Here is a 13543-nt window from a genome sequence, read left to right as displayed (position 1 = left end):
GACTCTTTTTGAATTATGGTTTTCTCAGGGTATATGCCCAGTAGTGGGATTGCTGGATCATATGGTAATTCTATTTGTAGTTTTTTAAGGAACCTCCATACTGTTTTCCATAGTGGCTGTATCAATTTACATTCCCACCAACAGTGCAAGAGTGTTCCCTTTCCTCCACACCCTCTCCAGCATTTATTGTTTGTAGATTTTTTGATGATGGCCATTCTGACTGGTGTGAGATGATACCTCATTGTAGTTTTGATTTGCATTTCTCTAATGATTAATGATGTTGAGCATTCTTTCATGTGTCTGTTGGCCATCTGTATATCTTCTTTGGAGAAATGTCTATTTAGGTCTTCTGCCCATTTTTGGATTGGGTTGTTTGTTTTTTTGTTATTGAGCTGCATGAGCTTGTAAATCTTGGAGATTAATCCTTTTTCAGTTGCTTCATTTGCAAATATTTTCTCCCATTCTGATGGTTGTCTTTTGGTCTTGTTTATGGTTTCCTTTGCTGTGCAAAAGCTTTTAAGTTTCATTAGGTCCCATTTGTTTATTTGTGTTTTTATTTCCATTTCTCTAGGGGCTGGGTCAAAAAGGATCTTGCTGTGATGTATGTCATAGAGTGTTCTGCCTATGTTTTCCTCTAAGAGTTTGATAGTGTCTGGCTTTACACTTAGGTCTTTAATCCATTTTGAGGTTATTTTTGTGTATGGTGTCAGGGAGTGTTCTAATTTCATACTTTTACATGTACCTGTTCAGTTTTCCCAGCACCACTTATTGAAGAGGCTGTCTTTTCTCCATTGTATATGCTTGCCTCCTTTATCAAAGATAAGGTGACCATATGTGCGTGGGTTTATCTCTGGGCTTTCTATCCTGTTCCATTGATCTATATTTCTGTTTTTGTGCCAGTACCAAACTGTCTTGATTACTGTAGCTTTGTAATATAGTCTGAAGTCAGGGAGCCTGATTCCTCCAGCTCCACTTTTCGTTCTCAAGATTGCTTTGGCTATTCGGGGTCTTTTGTGTCTCCATACAAATTGTGAAATTTTTTGTTCTAGTTCTGTGAAAAATGCCAGTGGTAGTTTGACAGGGATTGCATTGAATCTGTAGATTGCTTTGGGTAGTAGAGTCATTTTCACAATGTTGATTCTTCCAATCCAAGAACATGGTATATCTCTCCATCTATTTGTATCATCTTTAATTTCTTTCATCAGTGTCCTATAATTTTCTGCATACAGGTCTTTTGTCTCCTTAGGTAGGTTTATTCCTAGATATTTTATTCTTTTTGTTGCAATGGTAAATGGGAGTGTTTTCTTAATTTCACTTTCATATTTTTCATCATTAGTATATAGGAATGCAAGAGATTTCTGTGCATTAATTTTGTATCCTGCTACTTTACCAAATTCATTGATTAGCTCTAGTAGTTTTCTTGTAGCAGTTTTAGGATTCTCTATGTATAGTATCATGTCATCTGCAAACAGTGACAGCTTTACTTCTTCTTTTCCGATTTGGATTCCTTTTATTTCTTTTTCTTCTCTGATTGCTGTGGCTAACCCTTCCAAAACTATGTTGAATAATAGTGTTGAGAGTGGGCAACCTTGTCTTGTTCCTGATCTTAGTGGAAATGGTTTCAGTTTTTCACCATTGAGGACAATGTTGGCTGTGGGTTTGTCATATATGGCCTTTATTATGTTGAGGAAAGTTCCCTCTCTGCCTACTTTCTGCAGGGCTTTTATCATAAATGGGTGTTGAATTTTGTCGAAAGCTTTCTCTGCATCTATTGAGATGATCATATGGTTTTTCTCCTTCAATTTGTTAATATGATGTATCACGTTGATTGATTTGCGTATATTGAAGAATCCTTGCATTCCTGGGATAAACCCCACTTGATCATGGTGTATGATCCTTTTAATGTGCTGTTGGATTCTGTTTGCTAGTATTTTGTTGAGGATTTTTGCATCTATGTTCATCAGTGATATTGGCCTGTAGTTTTCTTTCTTTGTGACATCTTTGTCTGGTTTTGGTATCAGGGTGATGGTGGCCTCGTAGAATGAGTTTGGGAGTGTTCCTCCCTCTGCAATATTTTGGAAGAGTTTGAGAAGGATAGGTGTTAGCTCTTCTCTAAATGTTTGATAGAATTCGCCTGTGAAGCCATCTGGTCCTGGGCTTTTGTTTGTTGGAAGATTTTTAATCACAGTTTCAATTTCAGTGCTTGTGATTGGTCTGTTCATATTTTCTGTTTCTACCTGGTTCAGTCTCGGTAGGTTGTGCATTTCTAAGAATCTGTCCATTTCTTCCAGGTTGTCCATTTTATTGGCATAGAGTTGCTTGTAGTAATCTCTCATGATCGTTTGTATTTCTGCAGTGTCAGTGGTTACTTCTCCTTTTTCATTTCTAATTCTATTGATTTGAGTCTTCTCCCTTTTTCTCTTGATGAGTCTGGCTAATGGTTTATCAATTTTGTTTATCTTCTCGAAGAACCAGCTTTTAGTTTCATTGATTTTTGCTATTGTTTCCTTCATTTCTTTTTCATTTATTTCTGATCTGATCTTTATGATTTCTTTCCCTCTGCTAGCTTTGGGGTTTTTTTGCTCTTCTTTCTCTAATTGCTTTAGATGCAAGGTTAGGTTGTTTATTCGAGATATTTCCTGTTTCTTGATGTAGGCTTGTATTGCTATAAACTTCCCTCTTAGCACTGCTTTTGCTGCATCCCATAGGTTTTGGGTCGTCGTGTCTCCATTGTCATTTGTTTCTAGGTATTTTTTGATTTCCCTTTTGATTTCTTCAGTGATCACTTCGTTATTAAGTAGTGTATTGTGTAGCCTCCATGTGTTTGTATTTTTTACAGATCTTTTCCTGTAATTGATATCTAGTCTCATAGCGTTGTGGTTGGAAAAGATACTTGGTACGATTTCAATTTTCTTAAATTTACCAAGGTTTGATTTGTGACCCAAGATATGATCTATCCTGGAGAATGTTCCATGAGCACTTGAGAAAAATGTGTATTCTGTTGTTTTTGGGTGGAATGTCCTATAAATATCAATTAAGTCCATCTTGTTTAATGTATCATTTAAAGCTTGTGTTTCCTTATTTATTTTCATTTTGGATGATCTGTCCATTGGTGAAAGTGGGGTGTTAAAGTCCCCTACTATGATTGTGTTGCTGTCGATCTCCCCTTTTATGGCTGTTAGTATTTGCCTTATGTATTGAGGTGCTCCTATGTTGGGTGCATAAATATTTACAATTGTTATACCCTCCTCTTGGATCGATCCCTTGATCATTATATAGTGTCCTTCTTTGTCTCTTCTAATAGTCTTTATTTTAAAGTCTATTTTGTCTGATATGAAAATTGCTACCCCAGCTTTCTTTTGATTTCCATTTGCATGGAATATCTTTTTCCATCCCCTCACTTTCAGTCTGTATGTGTCTGTAGGTCTGAAGTGGGTCTCTTGTAGACAGCATATATATGGGTCTTGTTTTTGTATCCATTCAGCCAGTCTGTGTCTTTTGGTGGGAGCATTTAATCCATTTACATTGAAGGTAATTATCGATATGTATGTTCCTATTCCCATTTTCTTAAATATTTTGGGTTTGTTATTGTAGGTGTTTTCCTTCTCTTGTGTTTCCTGCCTAGAGAAGTTCCTTTAGCATTTGTTGTAAAGCTGGTTTGGTGGTGGTGAAGTCTCTCAGCTTTTGCTTGTCTGTAAAGGTTTTAATTTCTCCATCAAATCTGAATGAGATCCTTGCTGGGTAGAGTAACCTTGGTTGTCGGTTTTTCTCCTTCATGACTTTAAGTATATCCTGCCACTCCCTTCTGGCTTGCAGAGTTTCTGCTGAAAGATCAGCTGTTAACCTTATGGGGATTCCCTTGTGTGTTATTTGTTGTTTTTCCCTTGCTGCTTTTAATATGTTTTCTTTATATTTAATTTTTGATAGTTTGATTAATATGTGTCTTGGCGTGTTTCTCCTTGGATTTATCCTGTATGGGACTCTCTGTGCTTCCAGGACTTGATTGACTATTTCCTTTCCCATATTAGGGAAGTTTTCAACTATAGTCTCTTCAAATATTTTCTCAGTCCCTTTCTTTTTCTCTTCTTCTTCTGGGACTCCTATAATTTGAATATTGGTGCGTTTAATGTTGTCCCAGAGGTCTCTGAGACTGTCCTCAGTTCTTTTCATTCTTTTTTCTTTATTCTGCTCTGCAGTAGTTATTTCCACTATTTTATCTTCCAGGTCACTTATCCGTTCTTCTGCCTCAGTTATTCTGCTATTGATCCCGTCTAGAGTATTTTTAATTTCATTTATTGTGTTTTTCATTGTTGCTTGGTTCCTCTTTAGTTCTTCTACGTCCTTGTTAAATGTTTCTTGCATTTTGTCTATTCTATTTCCAAGATTTTGGATCATCTTTACTATCATTATTCTGAATTCTTTTTCAGGTAGACTGCCTATTTCCTCTTCATTTGTTAGGTCTGGTGTGTTTTGACCCTGCTCCTTCACCTGCTGTGTGTTTTTCTGTCTTCTCATTTTGCTTATCTTACTGTGTTTGGGGTCTCCTTTTCACAGGCTGCAGGTTCGTAGTTCCCGTTGTTTTTGGTATCTGTCCCCAGTGGCTAAGGTTGGTTCAGTGGGTTGTGTAGGCTTCCTGGTGGAGGGGACTAGTGCCTGTGTTCTGGTGGATGAGGTTGGATCTTGTCTTTCTGGTGGGCACGTCCACGTCTGGTGGTGTGTTTTGGGGTGTCTGTGGCCTTATTATGATTTTAGGCAGCCTTTCTGCTAATGGATGGGGCTGTGTTCTTGTCTTGCTAGTTGTTTGTTTGGCATAGGGTGTCCAGCACTGTAGCTTGCTGGTCGTTGTGGAGAGTGACCTGTGCTCACACACAGGCTTCTTGTTGGCGGCAGCAGCAGCCTTAGCGTCTCCTGCCCGTCTCTGGGGTCTGCGCTGATAACCGCGGCTCGCGCCCGCCTCTGGGGTCCGTGCTGATCGCCGCGGCTCGCGCCCGTCTCTGGAGTTCGTTTAGGCAGCGCTCTGAATCCCCTCTCCTTGCGCACCGCAAAACAAAGAGGCAAGAAAAAGTCTCTTGGCTCTTCAGCAGCTGCAGACTCCCTCCCGGAATCCCTCCCGGCTAGCACCGAATCCTGAGCCTCAGCTCCCAGCCCCCGCCCGCCCCGGCGGGTGAGCAGACAAGCCTCTCGGGCTGGTGAGTGCTACTCGGCACCGATCCTCTGTGCGGGAATCTCTCCGCTTTGCCCTCCGCACCCCTGTGGCTGCGCTCTCCTCCGTGGCTCCGAAGCTTCCCCCCTCTGCCACCCGCAGTCTCTGCCCACGAAGGGGCTTCCTAGTGTGTGGAAACCTTTCCTCCTTCACAGCTCCCTCCCACTGGTGCAGGTCCCGTCCCTATTCTTTTGTCTCTGTTATTTCTTTTTTTTTTGCCCTACCCAAGTACGTGGAGATTTTCTTGCCTTTTGGGAGGTCTGACGTCTTCTGCCAGCGTTCAGTGGGTGTTCTGTAGGAGCAGTTCCACGTGTAGATGTGTTTCTACTGTATCTGTGGGAAGGAAGGTTATCTCCGCGTCTTACTCTTCCGCCATCTTGCCCCTCCACCCAAAATCAGCACATTGTTTTTAAACCAATCACTTCTAGGTTACAGAAAGAGTGTGTGTGTGTGTGTGTGTGTGTGAGAGAGAGAGAGAGAAGAGAGAGAGAATTTTACATATTCTTAAAGATATAAGAAATCAACCTTCTTGAGACTCACAGACATAGAGAACATACTTATGATTACCAAAAGGGAAAGGTGGGGAGAGGGATAAATTGAGAATTTGGGGTTAACAGGTGCATACTACTATATGTAAAATAGATAAACAACAAGGACCTGCTGTATAGCACAGGGAACTATATTTAATATATTGTAATAACCTATAATGGAAAAGAATCTGAAAAAGAATATATATATGTGTGTGTATGTATATATATCTAATATGTATCTATATCAGTATATCTCAGTTTGCTGTACACCTGAAACTAACACAACATTGTAAATCAACTGTATTTCAATAAAAAAAAAAGAAGTTAACCTTCTTGGCAGGAGTTTATTTTTGAAATTTAGTGTAAGAAATTGAGGTGTAAGAGCACTGACTTTATACCTTTCTACTCACTCTTGCTCAAACCAAAGCCTTATTTATATTGCTGAGCTCTTTTTTGTTCTTTAGAAAGCCATGAGCTCCTACTATGAGCCAGCCACTCTGTTAGATTTTGAAAATAGAGATAATGAAGTTGATAACTTTGCTCAATGTTAAGAATAGAACTCAGAGTTTAGAGAGAGAGTCAATAATTTAGCAAATGCAGATGGAATCTTGTTTGTAAAATAGAAAATAATAAACACCATATAGATGAGGTACATTCTTATCTGAATATAAAACAATAAACTACCTTTCTATTATTTTCTTCTATCTAATCAAAAATAAAGATATTTAAATCAGTTGGCAAAACAAATATGACATTTCTAACATTTATTCAGGAAAATCAAACTTCAGTAGAATTCATCAAACGTATCTTCGGATCAGATTTCTACTTAGGTAAAAGAATTCAAAGAAGTTGGTGGCAGGCTTCATCATGTGAACATGTAACTATAATTGTATTTGTTGGGAAAAATTTTAATATGTAGATCTGTGTGTTTTTTAACTTGAAAGAGGAAGGATTTAAAAAAAATGGTCAGAAGGAAATCAATGGTAATGAAAAATGTGGCTAGGATATGTGAAAAAGTGAAAATAATGTAAAGCTGATTAAGTGTAATTTTAAAGTCAGATTTTCCTTAAATACATTCTTGAAAATGCACATACATAAAACTATTTAAGATTTGAATAAATTATAGGGGGCTCCCATTCACAGAAAGCTGAAAGAGGCTAAAATCCCTTACGAAACTGTATTTTTACACAAGCTCCGTGCAGTGGGAGCACACAGTCTTAACCAATGGACCACCAGGGAAGTCCCTCATATATGTATTTTTAAAAGCATTTCTTTCCTTTCCAAGTTAACATACAAGTGATTGTCTTAATTCCAATTACTATCTGATCAAATTAAAGATATTTAAATTTCAGCATATATAATGAGTTCACAAAGTTTATGAGCCCTTTGAGTCTTTTCACTAATGTAATTTTTTTCACTTTTAAGTGAAATAATAGGACAATCAATAAGTTGTTTAAATAATTGCACAAACATTGCCTAATTGAAACTATTGGATCGCAGGCTATAAAATTGTGTGATAGCTCAAGGCGTGTTAATCATTTGAGATATAAAAGTTTGAATTCACCATGTGAGAGGCAGTCAGATGTGTTAATATATATGTAAGTTCAGTTTACTGATTTGGGATCTTCTGTTGCTGTTGTAAAATACAAATATATTTTCATGTCTTTGTACTGTAATTATTTTGTAAATTGATTAAAGTGGCAATTTTTTTGTGTTGGACTGTACTGATGCATATTCAGATATGCTTTAATCATTTGACCCTATTTTGTGAAGATTTACAAATGTTATTTCTAGCCTTTGGTGAACATTACTATACTTTATGAAGAAAAAAGTGCAAATTTAGGTTACATTTCACAAGGTTTGTTAATGATTTCTGAATTATGCCGCAGAAATTGTAATCCACACAGTTTCAGAAGGTATCCATTCAAATTCTGGATGGATTGTCTTAAATAAAACTGTTTCATCAAGTCGCTGAGCATGTCATCACAGTTCTGAGGAATGCTAGTGTCTAGTTTTTATCCAAAATAAATTGTGCATTAATATGCATAAAGATGTCAACTGCAGTGAGCCATCTGCAGCCAAACTGCTGTCAGCTAGTAGCTGCCTTTGTGGAGGAGGTCATGTGGGTTGGGCATTCCTTGAATAGCAGAAAGCATAATCTGTTATCAAACTTTAGCTTGGGTTTCTCTTTATAATATTATATGTTATTATCTGATATATATTAATTATATTCTCTATGGCATTCAAAATAATATGAATAAGAATAATACATAGATAACTTAGAGATAATTTGATGAGAAGTAGGAAACAAGTTTAGAATAATTCATCATTAAATAATATCTAAAATTTACTTGGTATCTAATACAGAGGTAAGAGTAATCATAAGAAGTGGTTGCTCTTTTTAAGAGTCCATGTGAGGATAGGAAAAGAGAGGAAATAATTGGAAAAAAAAATATAAAGCAATATCTATTTGAGTCTAAATGCTGTGGTTCAAACGATAGTAGGAATAGTTGAGAAGGGGCAGACCTTAATGGAGAATGGAATAGTAGGTGGTAAAGGAGAGGGGTCATCGTGTAAAGCATAGGAAGCATTTAGGTAAATGGAAGAGGAGTACAAATTGGATTTCGAATCGTGACTCAGGTAAGAGAGAATGAGAACACTGCCTTGATGGAGTAAATGGTACATTTAGATATCGTGGTTTGCAGAAAAGTATAGTTGTGATGCATCAAGAAGTAAGAACCCAACAGATTTTAGTACAAGGGCAGGGTGAATGTATGATTGAAGAAAATGTATTCAGTAGCTAATGTGAATGGTATGAACACCAGCAAATATAAATTCCTAGTATTGTGTTTGTTCTTTAGATGTTCCATTATTCCTCCTACTATGCTATGTTGTTGAGCAGAGATTCCATTATAAATCTTATGTAGATTTTGCATTTAAAATGTCCAGTTTGGAGCACATTGAAGGGTGGATGTTAGTCATTATGCCTTCTGGACACTTTTGTTTTGAGAAGCTTCCATTATCTTTTGAAGCGAATAGATTAAGAATAGTTCCAAGCAGGAATATACTTTAATTCTGGAACCCCAGCGTTTGCCAACTCATCTTATTTGTTAGATGTATTGAGTTAATTATCTTGAATTATTATTAAAGACATACTCTTAAAAATCAGAATCTAGTTTTCAGTACTTTTTTGAGAGTGGCACCAATAATTGAAACTCTGTGGAATTCACAATTAAACTTTAAAGTGGTACCCCTTGAAACGTTTAGTAAGACATTTATAATTATCCAGCAAAAGCCTTAGCCAGTGAAGTTGTATTACTATATTTCACATGACTCGGCTCTGATACATAACATAAAAGGGAGCCGGGGGAGTTGGATTAAACAGGGAGCTGTGTTAGTAATTATAAGCAGGTCCACATTAGAATACACAGTGACCTCAGAATGAGCAGAAATCCTGGCTGACTACTCTCTTACCCCCATTTATGTAGCATATTGTCAGAAGACTGAATGAACAATTTTATGCCTTTTTTTTTTTTGCTTCTTTCTATGGAGCTAATTGGATTAGAGTAGCTCATTAAACAGTTGTGTCTCTAGATCTTGAATTCCATTTATTCATTTGCTGTAAGTAAGGCTATAGGTGGGGAAGGAAAAGGTGACTATTTTTCCTTATTTGTTATATAAAATCTAGAATTTATGAATAGTTAAGGCATGACATATTTATCTAACACAGATTCTTTCATTTTACTGCTTGTATACTGAAGGTAAGCTCCAGTGTTAACATTGCAAAGAGACTTAAAATTTTACTGATAAAACCAAAAGCATCCGAAGAAGTTGGGAGGGGGGGAGTTGGGGGGGAACTTGCAGGAAGAAAGGAAAAAAGCACTCATCGAGGGCCAGATCAGGAACTGTGGCTTTGGAAATACTGATACAGTTGTAGGCTCCCCTGGTATTGTTTCTTGAATTTCTCCCATTGTTTATCAAATGGATGTGGATGATTAGAGGAACGAGTGCTACTTGTGTCAGGGGACCTGGGAAGTTGTTTATGAAATATTGGTGAAAGGCTTCTTCTGAATTAGGCTTGGCCTTGGCTATTGTCTGACTTCTTTGGCATAGGGAAGAAAGGATAAGGACTAAAGTCTTCTAAGATCCACATTCATAGCTATAGTGAAATGAAGACCCAATCATGCAGAACTAGGAGAACCAGCTGTGTTATAGATATGGATACCAAAAGGAACGGGCAGCAGGTGTCTGAGGCAATGATGGTAGTAAATTCAGGTTCATCTCTGCTCATAGTTAGAGATAAACATTTAATTTTAGAAGTTAAACAAGACAGTAATTGTCTCAGTAATATAAGCAGTGAAAATATGTATGGTTAGCAGGTGGGGTAAGTATGGGGTGTCCCTTCAGTTCGAATCAAAATGAGGATATATGATCCATGGGCAAAAGTATAGTATAGGGAGAATGGCGTGCAACCAGAAAATGAAGGTAGAAGCCTGTCATTTAGGCTAGGTAAACAGTGGGGATTAACAGAGTACACACAGAAATGTTGTAGCTTGAAGAGCATAAACATTTTAAATTAGTTTATTTAATTCAAACCAGCTCAAAAAATATTCGTGAACATCTATAATGATTAAAGGGTCAGACTATACCAGGAAGTCTTTATCATTTGTTGCTTACAGTCTTTTGGGAAATACAGCCCTGGAGGTAGCAGAATTATGTAAGTGCTAACATGAGAACAGTAACAAAATTATATATTTTGAATTTCTTGCAAAAATTAACTTTATTTCACAGTTATTGGAGAGGCATTGAGGTTTGAAGAGAAGTAGAGTCAACCCCTTCTGTGGTGGTTTGTTTTAAACAGGTTATATTTGGTGGAGGTATGAAGTATTTGAGAAATGACAAGGGCCAAATGAGGGACAGTGGCTTTGGAAATGTGAATGAATGAATGGGGAATTACCTTTCACAAGCAATGCAGACACACTTGAGAAATAACTGAAAATACAGTAAAGATATTATGGGATTTTTAACTCGGATGAGTGAGAGGGCAAAGGTGCTATTACTACTCCTTAACTCTCCCTCAGTGCATTGTGAAAAAGTAGATGGTGGTTCATGATATTAATGTCAGGGCGGGCTATGGACTTTTTCATTTTCTTAATGTATAGGAAAGATTTTTTGTTTTTGTTCTCAGCTCAATCAGGGACTTGGAAACGCTGCTGTGTTCAGTAGTAGATTAAGTTATGAGATAAAACTCATTTCTGTTTTCAACAGATTTGGCCAGAATTAAATAAAAAAGAGGCTCTTTCTGAAAAATCCTAAGAGGATAAAAAGCTTTTCATATTGTGAAGGCTATAGACAATGATTTTAACCTGTATTCTCACAGTGAGGGGGAACATTGAGGGATCAGATGTCTTTTATGTGTTGCTTATCAAAGTGAAGAAAATGGGGTCATGAGTAGGACAAAAGATGGGTCAGTGGAGTCTGTTTGAAAAAGGGTGTATTAAGAGAAAAGTAGAATTGTATCCCTATGAAGAAGCAGTGACCTGTGTTTTCCACCCCTCTTTTCCTAACTCTCCCTTGTCTGCTTATTGGGAGACATAGTCACATACATTTATAAACTACAGGGAAACATTTGACTTTTGGATTGAGGACAGTATAGTATGTGTGACCCACTATTGAAGTAAATCATTCATTAGATATGCCGTGGTAGTGTTCTAATTTTGCAGTGGTCCAAAGATGGAGTAAAAGCCTACTGGCCAGCTATGCATGAAGCTCCAATGTTCACATGGCAAAGAGATTTAAAATTTTGCTGATAAGACCAAATGCATCCAAAGAAATTGGGGGGGGGGGTTGGGTTTGAGGGAGAACTTGCAGGAAGAAAGGATAAAGGGACTCATCACAGTATCACCATCAGATACTTATATCTGTGATTATCTTGAAATTACATTATGCTTTAACCTGTTTCTTATCTGATTCTTCTATAATATAGTCTCCATGAGGACAGAGATTTTTGTCTCTTTTGTTCAGTGGTATGTGCTAAGTAGAAGTTGCTCAATAAATATTTGAATAAAGAAAGAATCAGATGAATACATTTTGCGTCTTCTTTGGCTCTGCCACTTGTTAGAATAAGAGCAATTAATACAATGACAGACACTAGCCCTAGAAGTTTGTAGTTTAAAGTGGTTAATGTGGATATAGCTCTCATATAATAATTTATAGAAAAAAATCATTGATAAAATACAAGTAAAGAATTATGCTTTTAATTATATTTTCTTTCATCTTGTCTGGCTTTCATCTTTGGCATAGGGAAGAAGGGATAAGGACTAAAGTCTTCTAAGATCCACATTCATAGCTATAGTGAAATGAAGACCCAATCATGCAGAACTAGGAGAACCAGCTGTGTTATAGATATGGATACCAAATGGAACAGGCAACAAGTGTCTGAGGCACCTGTGATTATGAGGTCACATGGTATCATTTAAGACTGTGGAAGAAAACAAATGAGAAAAAAATAAATAGTAGAATAGCAGAATTGACATTGGCAGTAGGGGAGATGGTTGAATGCGTAGGGGCACGTTGATGGAGAAATTTCCTTCCATCAGGAAGGGGACAAAATTGAGTGAATTTCCTTACATTCAAGCTCACCTTTAGTCGTGTTACTTAACATAGGTAACAGTTGCTTGATTATGTTTTGGGATTCAAATATCTTTATGTTTAAAAAGTTACTTATTTGTGAAGTGCCTCAAACATAGAGAAAGGTAAAGACAATATGGCAAATACATAAGTACTCAGTACTCATGTTGAAAACAAATGTAATGAACACCCAAGTACCTCCCACCCATATGTAACAAATGTTTTCATTTTGCTTTTTGATTCAGATTTTTAAACAGAAATATAACTTGTCAGTTAGAGTTTAAAATCTTCCTTCAACCTTCTAAAAACAAAAGTTTGCTTTCCATGAGATTGCAAAATAAGCCCTGTTATACTGGTACCTGAGTTTAAATAATTTCAGTGCCTTTTTTTTTTTAAGCCATTTTAATGATTAAGAAAAAGATACAGTAGAGTTTTTTTTTCGTTAAAGTTTAACAGCGTAAAATGTCAAGTGAAAAAAGAAGTTTTTAAAAGTTTAGAAATGACTAGTTTGGTTTCTTTTCAAAAGGTAATTGTTTCAAATAGAGAGTATGTTGTTTGCCAGCCTAATACTTTACAATTTTGTACTGTAGAAAACTTTTCTTGTACTTATGCTCCATATATTTAGTTTTTCACTGTGTAGATTTCTGAACAAAGAACTTCAGTGCTAAACTGGTAACATTGGTTACTTTGGGAGTTAAAGATTAGATCATGAATTTGCCCTTCAAAATTACTTTCGTAATATTTAAAGTTTTGTATAATGAGCATACATTATTTTGGAATAAAAAAAGGTAAATTTTAAATATAGGTACTTTTAAATTATCTTCTAAAGTATGGCAGTACCAAATTTAACATCTCCTTTTAACAATGAAGGTGATATGAAAAGAACAGATGCATTTACGCCTGTACATGATACATATACGATGTGTATCTCACATATATACATATCTCACCAGTCATATAAGTATATTGCTTACTTATATTGCTCTTTCCAGTAATGAAAAGGAAATGGAAGCAGTGTTTTCTCTGTTAGATCATGCTATCTATGATAATTTGAGGGTGTACCATTATTTTTCATTTATTTTCTTAACAGAGAATGTTCTCTTTCTAACCCACAGTGGCTAATATAAGTTTTTTGTTTTCTCACATTTGATTATGTCACCTTGGAGGGGGAAGTGATGCA

General features: G+C 36.6%; 1 protein-coding gene across 1 annotated transcript in view; it reads left to right on the top strand.

The window, feature by feature from the left end:
• PCLO (piccolo presynaptic cytomatrix protein) overlaps nt 1-13543 on the top strand; it is a 384943-nt gene that overhangs the window by 25024 nt on the left and 346376 nt on the right. The gene's annotated exons all lie outside the window — the stretch shown is intronic.

The sequence above is a fragment of the Balaenoptera borealis genome, assembly GCF_965194805.1.
Source record: "Balaenoptera borealis genome assembly, chromosome: 7".
NCBI classification, from domain to species: domain Eukaryota; kingdom Metazoa; phylum Chordata; class Mammalia; order Artiodactyla; family Balaenopteridae; genus Balaenoptera; species Balaenoptera borealis.
This window is presented reverse-complemented; position numbering and strand designations above follow the sequence as displayed.